Here is an 18,981-nt window from a genome sequence, read left to right as displayed (position 1 = left end):
TCCATTCTATATGTGCTCGTAGCACGCTAAGCCACTGATTGATTTGTTCAAGGATAATAAGTTCTACGTGCTAGTCCTGAAGGTACCAGGCGGATTTGTACAAGATTCCGTTATCCCCGATGATGATTCCCAACCAGAACTCGGTAGTGTTTTATTGTAAGACTACCATGTGGTCATGCTTGTCTGGGACAGCGTGTTCACATGTGTGTAGCAGAACCAGCTCATGCATTGGAGCTTGCTATCGTAGTTCATTCCCTGAGAATCACGCAACGCCATCTCTTCGATTTGTGTTGCAAACTTTCGTTTTTTTCTAGACCTGATGAGTCTGGAATATTCTAACATCAACCAAATCTGAATCTCAGGCAGATATGGTGGTTGGAACGTGTCCCAAGAACTATAATATTGGTCTCTCTGTAACCCGGTAAAATGGATGTCGTGGCCAACACACCCAACCGGAAGACCTATTATTGTAATATCTCTATTGAAGAAAGTTGGCCACCTTCCCATAAGGATTTCATAGGATTTACTCCCTAGTTGTCCCTTATGGATTTTCGTGTCCCCGAAGTCCGATCTTTTACTTGATGTTCTAGTTATCAAACCATATCTATAAATGGGTTGCGCTAGCACATCAAGGAGAACATTAGAAGCGGAGTGCTAAATGTCTCTCGGTCGATCATCCGGATTTTGATTCCTTGGCCTCGCTAAGGTGAAATCTGAGAAGGTGTTATCTCCTTTTGCATCTGCATCGTCCATCACCATTCATCATGATAGTATGTTGTGTTGCCAGGATCCTTGACACGGATATTGGTAAAACCTTGATGAATATGGAGATGCTCAAGTTCTTGAGAGCACGCTCAGTCACTTTGTTATATTCTCGGTATCAATTGGAATGTGCCTTCCGTTTGCCGAGTTGTTCTATAACCATAGCTTCCTTTCCGATCTGAGTATGCAATTTCTTCGAACTCCGTCAAACAATCAATTGTGAATTGCCTTAGGCTGGTATAAAGAGTTTCGATTATCTCTAAATCAAAGGTAATTCTTTTTGCCACTTAAGGGATATTCCTACGAGTCACCTTCCCCGAGGTGCCCCATTATGGTATTATGGTAACTCAACTCCTCGCTACGTTGACAAACGTTCACCACCTTCTGAAGTGTGGAATTGTTGTCTACCTAGTGAACCCTCGTCATCTGTTCCACTCCAGCCCTCTAGATGTGTGCTTCGTGTCTCGGCTTGAGAGATGTTGCTATGTCTCATTCCTTGAGTTGATCCTAAGTTGTTCGACCTTCAATAAGATCGATCCTTTTAGACTTTTTCCCTATCCTCTCTTTGTCATGTTGGCTGGAGTTCTTAGAGCAAGACGACGAGACAAGATGGTGATTGAATCAACGTTCATTTGAAGTGCAACCTGGGTCGTGAAGATTGCGTTAGTTGCGTTTGCCCTTCATTCTACCCTATGCTTGAATCTCGGGACGAGATTCTTGTTTAGTGGGGGCGAGTTGTCACATCCCTGGTCCTGGTATGTAGTAGGCTAGCCCTTCATGTGTGCATCATGTTTAACTTTTCAAGTGAACTTGAAATGGGGACTGATCAAACCCTAGAACCAGATCAAATCAAATAGGTTCATCATAAAATCACTTTCAATGAACCTGAAATGCCCTTCTAAAATGTTCATCATCTTTGACTTGGTCTTAAACCTCTGACAAAAATGGTGCACAATTTTCTAGGTCATCCTAAGGTCACTGAATTAAATCATAAGTATTTGAATTTGGACATTTAAATTCTGTAAAATATTTTAAATGTCCAAATACTCCTAAACTGAAATGTTCCATGTTGGATATATTCTATACAGTGGGCATGTGCAGTTTAGTGATTTTTGAAAGGGTCTAGGTATTTTTAGAAAAGCCCTAAAGATTACAGAATAATAGAAAACAGAAATTAAAATAGAGAAACCAGAGAGAGAGAGAAGGACTTACCTGGCGCCACTAACCGGCCCAGCTCCTGTGCTAGCCCACCTGCGGCCCAGCCCACCACCAGCCTCCTCTATCGTCTTCCTCCCCCATGCCCCGAAGCTGCTGCGTGCTGGACGCACGCGCGTTGACGCCGGCCACCTCCTGCTTCGTGCTGGAGGCCGCTCCTTCGTCCTAATCTGCGTCTGGAGATGCCCGAGGCCCCCCTCTCACTTTCCCCTCACTCTCTTGCTCTCCCTCGCCCTCATCCTCTCCCCTGGACCCCTCTCCCTCACCATCGAATGGAGCCGCCGCCACTGTCGCTGTTGCCGCTGCGGCCACTGCCGTTCCCTTGCATCGTGGCCGTGACCCCGAGCTCCGCCCGGACCCCAAGCCCCTCTACGCCGACCCACTGAAGCCCGGATGCCCCCAAGACGACGCCACGACGTTTGATAGAGGCGGGGTGTCCCGATCTTTCGATGAGATGATAACTATCGATTTGGTGGAGACGACTTTGACGATCCGACTACAAACGTGCAACGACGTTGCGCCTTAGCAATCGCTAAACCAGCTCCGAGGGGTTATTGACCACGCCGGAGCACGATCAACCTGACCACGAAGGTCTATTCCTCCAAGCAATCGAAGAACAAGCAAGAATATGATAAAAGCAATCTGAATATTGCGAATATGTAAGAAGTATGGATAATGGTGGGGATCCGAAAAGTGGTCTTGGTCTAGTCGTTGGACACAAATGAAGCACACGAAGTTGCAATGGCTAACTTTTAAGTAAACAAATCCCAAAGAAAAAGCTACTAGATGGATCTACTTATATAGGAGGAAGGGGTGGCGGCCAAGAAGGTGGGAGAACATCCCAAGGCATCCTAAAACCAACCCTAGGTCGTACAAGGCTCATGGGCCCAAGTGGAGGTGATGCAACACCTTTGGACTTGTTGTCTGACTCGGATTCTACTGCAGCATCTGATTGTTTGGTCGATATCTCAATGCTACAGACGAATTTTAAGGTGTACCCAACTGGTCTGGAAAGATCACAAAATCTAGATTCCAACAAAAAAAGAATCACCCAATTCGGAGTCCGTATGAAAAAATTGTTGGCGTTTTGAGTCAGGTATGTCTGTGCAGTCCGAATTTGAATCCGGAACGTGGGAGACTTGGACTCTATCTTCTCTTGGCCCAAAAGTGACGTGAGAGAACTTTTTGAACAGCACTTAAACATCTCTTTCTCCCTTATCTTCATATGTGAATTGTACAAATGTCCCATACACCTGCAATTAGACAAAACACAAAAGTTTGTGAAGTATTTTTGTTCTAGATAACATAAATAGATTATTGAATAGTTTGCACTAGAAATCACCTGACAAATATGCATGTATGCAATATTTTTGGTCGTATCCGAGGTAGTCATGTCCTCATCATCCTCCCCTTTTTGAAAACAAAGCCGTCCTCGGCGTTGCTTAATCTGAAATGTGGTTAACAAAAGAGACAAGGTATACATGTTGTATATGTATATGTCATCCATTTTTACTTCCCTTGATTTTTGCACATATGACACATGTATACATGAGTAATTTTCATAGATCATAAAATATAAAGCCAAAATATTATCATAAGTAGAAGGCATGAAAATATTGCAACTCAGTTTGCACATATAAGTGAAGCTCTTATTCCTATCAAAAGATTGACAATATTCATCATTAAACCATCCCAACATTGGTGAATAAACCTTAGTTGCATCAAATTTACATGCTACAACATGCTTAAATAAGCAAACATGCAGTAAGTCATTGGACACAGAATCATCACCAAGATTGGAGGTCATATCAAAATGATTAAACATTGGTTCTTTTGCATCAATAGTTAATTCAATGGGTGCACTCAAAATTGTTGGTATTTCAGTTGTTTGATCACATGATGCATTCATAATAGTAACATGATTCTCTAACATAGGTGGCGTGCTCAAATCAACAGGTAACTCAACACATGATGTATCTAAGTTAATTAGGGATGCATCATTCTGATGTGAAGTTATATCATCAATACCTTTATTGTTACCTTGTCGCAAAGACATAGCTGATGTCGGTATGGACAATGATAATGTACCATACACTTGAGATGATGTCGCACTCACAATCTGAGGTGTGGCTGCTCTAGTAGGTGCAACGGTGGAGGAATCAACCGATGGTAGTGAGCATGAGTTGGAATAGTAGTTGTTGTAGTCACCCAATGCATCCTCCTGTAACTATCTCTCAAAGGTACAAGCACGAACATACATACCAGCAATGCAACGAGGAATATACCTAAATCTTGCCTGAATATCATGGTTCAAACCACCAAAAAATCTATTCATTGTATCATCCTCAGATTCTTCTATGTCACAATGATGCATATAAGATTTGAACTATTGGTAGTAAGCATGAACAATGTTATTGCCTTGTTTAAATTGTTCAAATTTGCGAAGCAATTCACGACGATAGTAAGGAGGGAAAAATTGTTGTCTCATTACATGTTTCAAATCTTTCCAAGTTGTGGGATGGTTATCAATGTTTTTCTTACAATGCACACTCCACCAAACAGAAGCAAAACCAGTAAATGCTCTAGTAGCAGCTCGTAGTCGCTCAAGTTCAGAAAAGTCATGGTAATTAAAAACTTGTTCTACTTCAAGCTCCCAATCTAGATAAATAGCAGGATTAAATCTACCCTCAAATGATGGTAAAGAGATAACCTGACCATGTGCTTGTGTCTGTTGTCCCAACTCTTGTGATGGTGAAGATGTGTTCGTCGTCCAAGAACTTCTTTCTCCAGAACCTGTCATGATTAGTAGAAACAAGAAACGAAATTCGAGAATAATATTCCTATGAACAACTAGGATGTGGTTGTAACATGCTCACATTAAAGCAAATATCAATATCTTACAAGTTCTTACCATGCGACAGGTGGTGACAGGCAACCAGCGGTGTTAAATAACTCCAAAGATTGTGTAAAGCGATTGCCAGGGAAACGTATGTTACACGGTGTAGAAATATGTGGAGCTGGGCTGGCTATATATGGTAGCAAAAGATTATCAATTCAAAGATGCAATGTTGAATAAACGCTCAACGACGGTACTATGCTGGTCCTAGGCTAGCCCGGACTAGAGACGCGAGCCTAGAACACTAATGAGGTCACGGCATAGCACAACTAGCATCAATGAAGGATAAGTAGCTCTGGACAGCAAGATATAAGTGAAGATCACAATGGCAGTAAAGATAATGATGAATAACAACTGCCAAGCAGGATATATAACCACTCTCTCTCCAATTTTCCTCTTGAAAAGTTTGCTACTAACTCAAGCTTTCCAATGCAGAAAGAATCACTCAATTCCGAATTGATATGAGGAGTCAAAGAATTCTAAAACTGGCCTGAAAAACTTGAACAAACTGTATGCACGAACTTCGGAAGGAAAAAATACCTATTTAGAAGCTGATTTTTAGAGGCCAAATATTGAACTAGCTTTTGCAACAATTCAGATGCGTCTAGTCGCTAGCTTTAATTTGAGTACTTGTGGAGCCAAAACGGAGTTCATATGAGGAAATTATGCCTGTTTTACTGAACAGCGCACAAAATAGATTCCAATCCGAATTCAACTACGAGATTGAGTCTAGATAGATCTGAATTTTGTTTTTTTCTTCTCTCTTTTTTTTTCTCACACTTTTTTTCTTTTTCTTTCTCTTTTTTTCTTAATTTTTTTACTTTTTTTCTCTCTCTTTTTTCCCCTCTTTTTTTGTCTCTCTCTCTTTCCAAAACAAACTAGATAAGATGCAGATTGGATCAAGCAAAGATGTGAACGATCTCAACTATGATTATGACAATGAACGGTGGGTAGCCCATGGTGGAATTTGATGGATGGGTGGTGGATAGTGGAAGGGATAACGATGCAGCAGCGGCGTGACTAATGTGAACAGAACTCGAAACTCTAAACGAACTAGACACTAAGACCAGCAACCCGACACGACGATGCAACCGATAATTCAATAATGCAAACAATGAAAAGAAAATTGCATAGGCTCGGACTGGCTTGGATAAAGGATGAATAGATCTAATTTTTTTTTGTGGTTTTTTCTTGGACAATAGGTAAGAAAATAATCTAATCTAGAGAAAACTGGAAATTCTTACCGAGCAACCTGAAAACTGATACCACTTGATAGAGGCGGGGTGTCCCGATCTTTCGATGAGATGATAACTATCGATTTGGTGGAGACGACTTTGACGATCCGACTACAAACGTGCAACGACGTTGCGCCTTAGCAATCGCTAAACCAACTCCGAGAGGTTATTGACCACGCCGGAGCACGATCAACCTGACCACGAAGGTCTATTCCTGCAAGCAATCGAAGAACAAGCAAGAATATGATAAAAGCAATCTGAATATTGCGAATATGTAAGAAGTATTGATAATGGCGGGGATCCGAGAAGTGGTCTTGGTCTGGTCGTTGGACACAAACGGAGCACACAAAGTTGCAATGGCTAACTTTTAACTAAACAAATCCCAAAGAAAAAGCTACTAGATGGATCTACTTATATAGGAGGAAGGGGTGGCGGCCAAGGAGGTGGGAGAACATCCCAAGGCATCCTAAAACCAACCCTAGATCGTACAAGGCTCATGGGCCCAAGTGGAGGTGATGCAACACCTTTGGACTTGTTGTCTGACTCGGATTCTGCTGCAGCATCTGATTGTTTGGTCGATATCTCAATGCTCCGGACGAATTTGAAGGTGTATCCAACTGGGCTGGAAAGAGCACAAAATCTAGATTCCAACAAAAAACGAATCACCCAATTCAAAGTCCGTATGAAAAAATTGTTGGTGTTTTGAGTCAGGTATGTCTGTGCAGTCCGAATCTGAATCCAGAACATGAGAGACTTGGACTCTATCTTCTCTTGGCCCAAAAGTGACGTGAGAGAACTTTTTGAACAGCACTTAAACATCTCTTTCTCCCTTATCTTCATATGTGAATTGTACAAATGTCCCATACACCTGCAATTAGACAAACCACAAAAGTGTGTGAAGTATTTTTGTTCTGGATAACATAAATAGATTATTGAATAGTTTGCACTAGAAATCACCTGACAAATATGCATGTATGCAATATTTTTGGTCGTATCTGAGGTAGTCATGTCCTCATCAACGTTTCTTCCCCGTCCATGGCCGCTGGATGCCGTCGCCGATTCGTCCAATCCTGCCCGTCCTCGAGCCCTCTGAGCGCCCCCTTCCACTCTAGGTGAGCTCCTCGTCGTTTCTCCCCAATCTCTGTCGTCCCGCTCGACCCCTAGCTCTAGTGCCACCCTGGCTGAAAGCTTGTTCTCCGCCGACCATGTCGCCACTGCCGCTCCAGCCACTGAAGCTTGCGCCTGAGCATCGCCCCGTTCTCAGCACGCTTCCAGGAGCCGGTCGCGTCCACCTGTTCGTCCTGTTGTGCCCCCTAGCGCCAAACCAAACCTGTCCGAACTCCAGCCGCCGCCGTTCTGGTCGCCGCCGTTGATCCTAGCCACCGCAGCTCCGGCCACAACCACTGGTCGACGCAGCTCGCTCCCAGGAACACGTAGGAGCAAACCCCGCCTCAAACCGTGGGCTGTAGCGAAATCCCGACGATCTCCGCCGCGCGAAATGGTCGTCGCCGGCGAAACTCCGGCGACTCATGACGTGGACGTCATTAGACGCTAACCCCGCCACCTAAACAACCCTAACACCCACTGACAGTGGGCCCTACAGCAAGGTCCAACCCAGTCAGCATCGGGTTTGACCAGGTCCAAACCCTGTGTCACTGACGTGTGGACCCCACACGTCAGGTTTGACATGGTCGACGACTGTTGACCACTGACGTCACAGTGACATAGTGCTGATGCAGTTAATTATTTTCTGGATTTAATTTAATTCAAGAAATTCTAGAAAATATCCAAAACTTCTAAAAATCATATAAAATCAACCGTAACTCCAAATGAGGTAAACCATATATGAAAAATTATCAAAAAAATCCAATCTATCCATCTATTCTGTTTTCATGCATGTTATAACAACTTATATCTGCTGTTTAGGACAAATGATATAAATGGCATTTAAACCATCACATATGAAGTTTGGATTTGAATCTTTGGTTCAAACCAAGTTCATTTAATCTGGTTTTAGTTGCATTAGACAAAACACACTCATTTTGCCATGTCATAATCATGCATCATATTGTTGCATTGCATTGATTGTGATTTCTCTGTGTTACCGGTATTTGTCCCCTCTCGATAGACATGGTTCCGACGATGAGTTCAATGACACCGATGAAGAGCTATACTATCTTCAGAAGTGCTAGGCAAGCAAACCCCCCTTGTTCATTCCGATACAATCCCACTCTCTCGCTCCTTCTCTCTTTTACTGCATTAGGACAACAGCGTTTCAACTGCTACATGCTGCGGTAGCTGAACCCCTTTCCTCTACATGACCTGTCATTGCCACAGTAAATAGATGAAACCCACTAGCATGAGTAGGAGTTGTTTCAGCCCTGATGTGCCTACTCATTCATGCTTGTTTGTCATGCCTGCTATTTCTTAGAGTTGAGTCAGGTCTGATTCATCGGGGATGAATTGGAGGTGTGTGAACATGTCCCACTGTGTGTGAGAAAAGTGTGTGAACACGATTTGGTAAAGGTAGCGGTGAGAGGCCATGTAGGAGTACATGGTGGGTTGTCTCATTGAAGCCGTCCTTAGGAACTGAGTTCTGTGTTTGTGATCCATGAACATCTACTACCACACATTGGGATCCTTAATTGACTCTCTCAACTTATTAATCAACTCGATCTCTGTCCAGGAGTTGCAACTACTTTTTGGTGTTTGTAGGTAGTGCTAGTAGTCTACCAAGTGGCACCCGGTACAGGTGGGCTTGTGACAGACTAGGCACAATGGCACGGTGTACCAAGTGGCACCCGGATGGTGGGCTTGGGAACCCTGCTCACATGATTTGGGGCCATGAGCGACACCCCGGCCAGATCTCCTTGCGGATGGAACCCGAATAGGCGATAAACGTGGACGACAGACTTGTGTGGTTACTCAGGTCGTGGCCGACACCCTCACTGGGCTTCCTCTTGAAGGTCGCCGAGTACATGTCGTGTAAATGGCGGTAAGTGGTGAGAGCATGTGTGAAGAAGTACACCCCTGCAGGGTTAACATCATCTATTCGAATAGCCGTGTCCGCGGTAAAGGACTTCTGGGTTGCCTATATAGTTCATAGACAAGTGAAAGTGGATACTCTAAAACGCGCAAGATAAGCGTGAGTGCTATGGATGGCATTCTCGTAGGGAGACAGGAGCGGATCCATAGTGGTGTATTGATATGGTGAATATGTGGACTCGTGTGCGCCACCTCAAAGAGTTACTTGCAGTCGTAGTTCAGGATAGCCACTGAGTCAAAGCTGGCTTGCTGCAGTTAAACCCCACCATCCCCTTTGTTGATACTGATGCATATGTAGTTAGTTCTGATGTAAGTCTTGCTGGGTACATTTGTACTCACGTTGCTTAATTTATGTTTTTGCAGAGAGACTTCAGTGTCACTAGTAGTACCGCTTGGACTTCAACGTTTAGCTTGTTACCTCAGCAACGATCTTGTGCCCTCGGCTGGATCTGGTAGTTAGTCAGGCTTCTCAGCCTTTTTCATTTGTAGTTGTTTGTACTCAGACATGTTAAGCTTCCGCTTGTGCTTTGATTTGTATGCTCTGAATGTTGGGTCATGAGACTCATGTTTGTAATATCTCGCTCCTCGGAGCCTATTGAATAAATACTTTGAGTCGTAGAGTTATGTTGCGATGCCATGTTGTATTTGCACATATCGAGCATATTGTGTGTATGATTTGAAATGCTTGATATGTGTGGGATCTAAGTATCTAGTTATTTATCCTTGGTAGCCTCTCTTACCGGGAAATGTCTCCTAGTGCTTCCACTGAGCCTTGGTAGCTTGCTACTGCTCCCGAACACTTAGGCTGGCTGGCATGTGTCCTTCTTCGTTCCTGTGTCTGTCCCTCCGGGGAAATGTCACGCGGTGTCTACTGAAGTCCTGTTAGCCTGCTACAGCCCGGTTTATCAGAGTCCTGCTAGCCCAGTTGCTACAACCCGGAGTCACTCGCTGATGACCGACACGTTCGTTGTTGGGTCATGTATGTCTGTCCCTCTAAGTTAGTGCCACTTTTTGTTCACGACTAGCCATGTTAGCCCGGGTTCTTTGTCATATGGATGCTAGCGGAACTATCATATACGTGAGCCAAAAGGCGCAAACGGTCCCGGGCCAGGTAAGGTGGCACCCGTGGGAATACCGTGCATGAGGCCGCAAAGTGATATGATGTGTTACATGCTAGATCGGTGTGACTTAGGATCGGGGTCCGGACAAGAACCAAGGTATCAATCCAGTAGGAGGCTCCTCAAAAGTCCCACGCACCTACACAAACAAACTGAGAACTCGCAACCAATGCAGTAAAGGGGTTGTCAATCCCTTCACGGCCACTTGCGAAAGTGAGATCTAATAAAGATAGTAAGATAAGATAGATATATTTTTGGTATTTTATAATATAGATGCAAAACGTAAAGATGCAAATAAAAGTAGATTGAAAGCAAATATGATAAGAGATAGACCCAGGGGCCATAGGTTTCACTAGAGGCTTCTCTCAAGATAGCATAAGTATTACGGTGGGTGAACAAATTACTGTCAAGCAATTGATGGAAAAGCGCATGGTTATGAGATTATCTAGGCATGATCATGTATATAGGCATCACGTCCATAACAAGTAGACTGACTCCTGCCTGCATCTAATACTATTACGCCACACATCGACCGACTCCTGCCTGCATCTAGAGTATTAAGTTCATAAGAACAGAGTAACGCATTAAGCAAGATGACATGATTTAGAGGGATAAACTCAAGCAATATGATATAAACCCCATCTTGTTATCCTCGATGGCAACAATACAACACGTGCCTTGCAACGCTTTCTGTCACTAGGTAAGGACACCGCAAGATTGAACCCCAAGCTAAGCACTTCTCCCATGGCAAGAAAGATCAATTGAAGAGACTTGCAAAGATAACTCAATCATACATAAAAGAATTCAGAGAAGATTCAAATATTATTCATAGATAAACTTGATCATAAACCCACAATTCATCGGATCTCGACAAACACACCGCAAAAAGAGTTTACATCGAATTGATCTCCACAAGAGAGGGGGAGAACATTGTATTGAGATCCAAAAAGAGAGAAGAAGCCATCTAGCTAATAACTATGGACCCGTAGGTCTGTGGTAAACTACTCACAACTCATCGGAGGGGCAAGGATGTTGATGTAGAAGCCCTCCGTGGTTGATTCCCCCTCCGGCAGAGTGCCGGCAAAGGCTCCAAGATGAGATCTCGCGGATACAGAAGGTTATGGTGGTGGAAATTGTGTTTCATGGTGCTCCTGGAAGTTTTCAGGGTACGAAGGTATATATAGGAGGAAGAAGTACGTCGGTGGCCCCCCAAGGGGCCCATGAGACAGGGGGCCCGCCCTACAAGGGGGCGCAACCTCCTATCTCATGGGGGCCTCGGCTGCTTCTTGACTTGCACTCGAAGTCCTCCGGATCACGTTTGTTCCAAAAATCACGCTCCCGAAGGTTTCATTCCGTTTGGACTCCGTTTGATATTCCTTTTCTTCGAAATACTGAAATAGGCAAAAAAAAAGCAATATGGGTTGGACCTCCGGTTAGTAGGCTAGTCCCAAAAATGATATAAATGTGTAAAATAAAGCCCATAAACATCCAAAAGGGGTAATATAATAGCATGGAACAATCAAAAATTATAGATACGTTGGAGACGTGTCAGACAGCGCAACAACTACCGCACCGAGCTCATTGACTTCGATGTGGCTCACATTCGCATGCCATACAATGCCATCCTCGGGTACCCGGCCCTGGCCAAGTTCATGGCAGTGACTCACCATGGCTACAACGTCCTCAAGATGCAGTAAGCGGTGGGGTCATCACGGTCCCATGTGAAGAGAAGGATGCGGTGTGCTCCCTCGAGCGCGCCTTCCAGGCCGCGTCGATCGAAGACCCGGACAACAAGAGTGGAAACCTCCCTGGACCAGCTCCCAAGAAGAAGAAGACATCACCTGGCTCAAGGCCTCAGGAGGCAGGCACCTCCAGAGGCGCCGCATCTGGACATGCGCCCGTCCAAGGGACGCCACCCTCCATCGCATAGGGAGGCGCGCCCGGCCCTCCTCGGGCAGGGCTCGGTGCTCTCTCCTGGGAAGCCACCGACCTTGCCAAGGTCACGAGGGAGGCGCTTGGGCACAACCTGGAGGCGTGCTTCGCGACACGCTTCCCTCAGGAAGGAGTAAGGAAAGAAGGACCCAACCCTCAGGAGTTCATCACCAAGGCCGCTCAGGATGTGGAGGAATCGAGAATCATGCGCGGCAACCGTCGTCTGCCCGGCGTCCCCATCCAGGCGAGGATGGCGGGCTGCGCATCTGCATCGACTACCCAGGGCTCAATCGAGTCGCTTCTCAGGAGTGCTTCTGGCCTTCGCGCGTGGGGCGTTGCACGGGCCCACCGCACAGCTTCGTTTGCATGCCCTTTGGCTTGCCGAACGCGGCCGCAGCCCACTAGCGCCTGATCAGGAGCATTCTGAAGCTCAGGTGGCCAAGCATCACGCGTTCCTGTATGAGATGGGCCGCCCGGACCTCCTGAGCCTCCCGAGGCTCGAAGTCCCAAGGGCTCGTGAGGACCGGCTTCTTCGCCTCGCATCGCCAGCTGCACCAACTATCGTTCTGCAACAGTGTCAGGTGACTTCTTTTCAGTTTTCGTTTCAGCTGGGAGCACCCTCATGGCTGCATCATTCCCAGGTCGCGTGGGTCCGTCCCCGCGGTGTGTATCCATGTTGCTTATATCTTCTGCTCATCTTGCTGGGGGCGCCCCTCGGGCTGCATCATCCCCAAGCCGCTCGGGCCTAACCCAGTGGCGTTTGCTTGCCCTGCATCTATCTAAGTTGATTTGCTCCTTCATGATTAACCTGCTTGAGACAATTGCCTGCTCGATTGACACCTACCCTTGGAGCCACTTGCTCTGGCACGGCCCTTGCACATGGGTCCATCCCTGCAACAACGACAAACCTGAGTGGTCGAGCTCTGGCCGCGACAGCCCCACATAGCGCCAGCTCACCAGACCCTCAGTGCCCCAATCACTCCCTCGGAGCAACCAATGGCTGGGTGGCAACCGTAATGGCACACCTCGTTTTCCCTCATGATTGGTGTGCAGGATCCGCTTTAGGAATAGCGTGGTGGGGGCATCGAGAGCCCTATCTCCCTCTCTCCCGCACGATCCGCTTGCACGGTAAAAGGGGGGCGCCAGAGCATCGCAACCCATGGGCTCTTGCTGGCTCTCCAGCCCTCACCCCCTGGCCTTGGCCCACGGCATCGCGACCTGTCATACCAGCGGCGGCTGAGCTCACTCGAGGGCCGGGACCTGAGGACGTAGAGCATGAAGGAAAGTGCAGGGAAGAGGGGAGAAGCTCACAAGGGCCTGACCCAGCAACACCCCAGCTGTCGGCACGCAGGCTTGGCACCTCGCCGAAGGACTACTCCAAACCTATGAGATAAGTCACACAAAAGCTAAAACGACTCAATGCCGAACCCTCGACTATTGCAGCTCTGTCATGGCAATGTTGGCTGCCTTTCTCGCCCAGCGGAGGTTGCTTGAGCACTAAAGGGGACCTCCCGAGCATCGCGACTCAGGGGCTCTTACTGGACCTTGGGCCGCTCACTTCCTGCCCTTGACCACAGCATCGCGACTTGGTATACCAGCGACGGCTGAAGCCTGCCTGGGGACCGGGACCTGTCAGCGTAGAGCACCAAGCCCTTGTGAGGAAAGAAAGGGGGAGCCGAGCCGGGACAGGACACACATCTAGCATCGATTCATAATAAGGATATATAGTTCACAAAAGACATGGCAGGCGCCTCACATACCCCCATGGGGTGTCACTTCGATTCCTCACAGGGAACAAAAGGCGCCAATTCTAAGGAGCGTTAACTACGTGCGCCTCCGCAGGAGATGCCATCATCAACAGTGGGCCATCAGGCGCCGGCGCCAACCCCATCCAGATTAGTGGCGCCGACGGCCTGACGCGGTTGTCCTGCTCCGAGGGTGACGCAAGCTCGGGGGCTCGTAGCTGTCGTCGCTCGTCTCCGGAGTCGCATGAAGCTCGACGGAGTCGCTGGATCCTCTGGCTCCTCCATTGCTGCCTGAGGAGCTACTGGGGAGGCGATTGGCCAGCCTGGCCCTCGCCTCGCCGGTACACCGGTCGCCTTTTTCGTGGCAGCACTCTAGCCGGCGGCCTTCCGCGTCGAAGACCTTGAAGAACATCAAGGAGGCGTCATTGTATTCAAGATGAATTACGAGGGCACCACTTGTCCGGTAGACTCGGGCGATCTCGCCCCAGCCCCAGGTCATGAAGACCTTGCCCGGAGGTACGACCGCAACCTCCGTTCCGGTTGCAAGGGTGCTGCAGCCACTCGGTGGCATCTCAAAGGCGAAGGAGGGAGACAGGCGAATCCAAGATAGCGGAGGCATGGCGGCGTGAAGCACAAACTCGCAGGAAGAACCCTCGGCATGGATGCCAGGGGTGACGATGCGGACCACCGTGACTCGCCGGCACCGCCGTCGGTGTCGTCGGTGTTGCTCAGCATCTTCTCCTCCTGGGCAATCGAGTCGGGCGTACAAGGGCAGCAGAAACCCATGCGGCGGCTACTCATACCAGGGCCGCGATGACCCCTGCCAGGCGACCACGTCGCAGTGGCCGGGGATAGGCCATTTCTTCGGCGGAAGTGGGTCAGGACCCTCTCGGGGGGCCTTTCCCTTCTCTTCTGCAGAAAACCGGTGGATCGGCGCCATCGGCGTAAGGTGGAGCAAGGGCGAGGAAGAAGAAGAGAGGGAGTAGCAGGAAGGGCTGGACTACGGGGTCTCTCGCCCATCTGTACTTATAGTCCAGAGGAGGCCAACCGTCGGCCACCACGATCTCAGGTAATCATGACCCTTTTTTGCATGCAGGGACTTGTCAAGTCGAGCGGTTGCCGAGGCAGCGTGGGGAAGCGGAGACGCCCACGTCCAATCAACTGCCAGGCGGCGCCCAAGGGCGCAGGCTGATGGTGCCCGCGGCGCTCCGCACTTGCCCCTTCGCTTCTCCGGTAAGCCAAGTCCAAGCGCGCCTTGGGCCTGGGGGCTACTATCGGCGTTCTGGGAACGGGGGTCCCCAGACTTGCGTGCCTGCGGCCTGCGGCGTGGCTCAAGTAGTGGCCCAGTATGGCCCGTCTTCATCAGCACAAAACCCAAGACCCACGCGAGGGGCCAAGCCTCATGGGGCGAACGACGCAAGGCTTCCTCAGGGATGGCCTCGCCAAGCAGGCTCTCGAGGAGATTGAGAGATCAAGGCAGGGTACCTCGCGAGGTGCTCGTGATGCAAGCCGTGACGATTGAGACCAGGCGGGCGCCGGCCTGCGCAGTGTCCTTGTTCCCTCTTTGGTGCAAACGGGGCAAGCACAGACGTGGAGTACCAGACATCAAGCAAAGGTTGCCATTTCAGTGCAACGAGACCAAGACCAGCGGAGCGGCAGGATGAAGGTCACCGTGGAGCCCAAGACGGCGTCATCACCAGTGCTTTTGGCAGCCGAAGACCAACTTTAGTTAGGATAACTTGTACTATATGTTCCCCTTCAAAATGGCCGTTGTTGGCGCCCTTCCCGCTCAATATTTGGGAAGAGGCCCAGGCCTCTATAAATAGAGCTAGCCACCACAGTAGAGAGGCAGCGGATCCAGACCTTGGAAAGCCTAGAGAGAGAGAGAGAGAGAGAGAGGCGATCGAACTCACCCAAGCAGTTCATCGCACCAGCTCAAGAACACCTGTCGCGAGGCTGTTCTCCCTTTGTACTGTTCATCATCATCCCCTGAGGAAATCCACCACACCACACACTGGAGTAGGGTATTACACCACAACAGTGGCCCGAACCAGTATAAATCTCATGTCCCTTGTGCTGTTCATCGTTTTTAGCCTAGATCTCATGAGGCGATCGAGCGTAGATCGGTAGGGGAGAGATCTTCGTGCGCACCCGAGTGTTTGAACCTCAAGGGTCTGCCGGAACCCAACATCAGACAGAAACAACTGCCGAGTCTTCCCTGCCTCCATGCCGTCCCCTTCCTAGGCCTCGCCGTCGTCCATGGTCAATGTGGTGCTCTCGGCGTGGCGTGGTCAATGTGGTCAACGACCGACTTCCGTCGGAAGAGTACTGTGCATGGAGAGGCTAACAGCTGGGTCCACGGCCGCAGCAAGGAAGTGCCTCCTTATTACGTGCAAAATAACTATTCCTCCACCTGATAGCAGGGACCCATCGGACGGGCCAGCGTATTTTGCAAAAAAAATGTTTCCCCCTGACTGGTGGGACCCACAAGCTACACCTTCACATGCAAGGAAGTGCGTTCGAAAAAAACCGATTGGCCCCCCTGACTGCTGGGACCCACCAGCTACATCTTCGCACGCAAGGAAGTGCCTGACAGTCGGGACCCACCTGGTCGAAGTGTACCTAGCGTTGTCATTCTGGTCACGAACGTGTACGTACATATATACTGGTCGATATAGAGGCACGCATGTGTCGTAGTAGAGGCGCACACGTAGCATGTACACGTATGTACAACGGCCAGGGTGCAAGAAAGAAAATACGGCCACATACGTACATACGGGCAGGGTCTCGAATGCCTACTCGCGCATACGTACGGCCAGGGCTCGTGTACATGGCTGGGTCGGAACGGAGAAACCTCATCATCGTCGTGTTTATGGGGAGGCAACAGAATGCGTCGTGTTCATGGGGAGGCAACGAAATGTGTCGTGTTCATCGGGAGGCAACGGAACACGTGGGAGCCAACCTACTGGGTCGGAACGAAATGCGTGGTCGTGTTCATCGGGAGGGCTTGGACGGAATAGGCGATGGAAACGAGGCCTGGCGTACCGCAGAACAGAGGAAACAGCCTTGTGTTCAACCGTCCACGTTTGAAATGGGATCCTGTTCATCGGGAGGGGTCTGGCGTACCGCAAAACGGAGGAAACCGACCTCCTACGATCGAAATGGGGGTCCTGTTGATTGGGAGGGGTGTGGCGTACCGCAAAATGGAGGAAACGGACCTCCTACGGTTGAAACGGGGTCCTGTTGATCGGGAGGGGTGTGGCGTACCATAAGACGGACGAAACAGACTTGTGTTGGAGCGCTACGGTCGAAACAGGGGTCCTGTTCATCGGGAGGGGTGTGGCGTATGACAAGAGCGCGGGATGTGGGAAGTCGTGTGCACGTGGGTCTATTCCCACAAGCCTTCAATGGAGGGGGGGGGGAGGTCGACGGCCCCGCTTCCTGTGACTTCAACGAGCCGGATTGGCTGAGAGGGAGCGGCCGAGCCTCGCCCCCGCCCCTTTATAAGGAGGGGAGCGGGAGGAACGGTGCCTCTCAACTCTTCGCCATCTGCCTCTCCCCATTCCTGCTCCCTTTCTTCTTCTGCCATGGCGAGGGGGCGTGGCGTCGCTTCATCGGTGGCGGCGAGGGTTTCGGCCAGACAACGCATCGCTCCTCCCCAAGAGCTCGTTGTGGCGGAGCTGGCCGCTAGAGGAAGGGGAGGGGCGAGGCCGAGGCCGTAGTGGTGCTCGAGGGAGAGGAGGACGAGGCGGCAGATCAGCCTCGCCTCCGCCGGCAGCCCCTCCTCCGATGGAGGGCCCCGCCGTGGACAACCCCTGCGACTTCTTTGTCAGGCTGCGCCAGCCATCGCGCCGTTGTCTTCGCCTTCCGACTCCATTCGCGCGGGAGATGGAGTTGGATCCACCGCAGGCGTTGCGGCTGCATATGAGGGGTTGCGGTAATAGCGGCACATGGGCCGACGTCGAGTTCCTCGCCCCTCACGTCATGTATCTTCACCGAGGGTGGAAGACCTTCGCTTGCCTCCACAGCTTGATGGATGGGCTCACTCTCCATTTCAAACTAATGGAGGGTGGCCTCCTCTCTGTCAAGATCTTCGGGACTCGCGTGAGGTGCTGCGTGGAGAGGTCCTCCGATGATGAAGATTCCGCCTAAAGCAAGAGTGGCGAGGAAGACAACGGCAGCGATGATGAGGGCAGCGGGCGGCAGGATGACGGGTCCGACTAGTCGTCTGGCGCCACTCCTAGCAGCACCGGTGACCCCATCATCCGTGTCACCGGCTCCTTGAACTTCTCAGGGTCGTCTCCTTGGGCGGCTGGCATCGGGAGGCTGAGGAAGAGGAAGAGGGCGGGCGGCAAGGCCGTCAAGTTGGAGTAGGCGGGCACCGACGCCTTCGTCGCGTATTGACGTCCTGCCGCCTTGTCTTCGAGCTCTGCCTCCAGCGCTGCCATCACCATCCATCCCTTGGACGGCCACCGAGATGTTCTCTTGGTGTCTTCTGCCACTCGTAGCTTGCCTAGGCGCCCCTTTTGCCCTTCTTCTTTCTTGTTCCATTTCCTGAGGAGAGGGACAAGAAAGGGATTATGAGCACCTTATATATTTTTAGTCTTGTAAGACTTTGGGCCTTTGTTAACTTTAGAGCTTGTAATCCCCTTGTTCATGTTTTTCATTTTGTATGGACGATACCTGTGCGGGATGTTTTTTAATGGAAAAGTGATGTTTGTCGGGTTTTTCGTTCATGGGTGAAACCCACGACAAGGAGTGAATCCTTGTCACCCTTTAAGACGAACGTTTTTTCCCGAAAATAGGCCTTGCTGTCTCCTCACTTCGCTCGACCTTTCTCACGCTCTTGGCGGAGGCAGGGATGAGGTGGGCTCAGGCTCCTCATTTTATTTCCTTGCTGTCGTGACTACGACCAAACTCGGTCCCAGGAGGCGAGTCCTAGGGTCCGGAATGAGGAGAGCATGGTAGCATAAGGATAAAACAAGGTTTCACATACCCCAGTCCATAACGAAATGCATGATAGAGGATGGAAG

This window comes from Triticum aestivum, chromosome 4B (assembly GCF_018294505.1).
Source record: "Triticum aestivum cultivar Chinese Spring chromosome 4B, IWGSC CS RefSeq v2.1, whole genome shotgun sequence".
In the NCBI taxonomy this organism is placed as follows: domain Eukaryota; kingdom Viridiplantae; phylum Streptophyta; class Magnoliopsida; order Poales; family Poaceae; genus Triticum; species Triticum aestivum.
Note: the sequence above shows the minus strand (reverse complement) of the source record.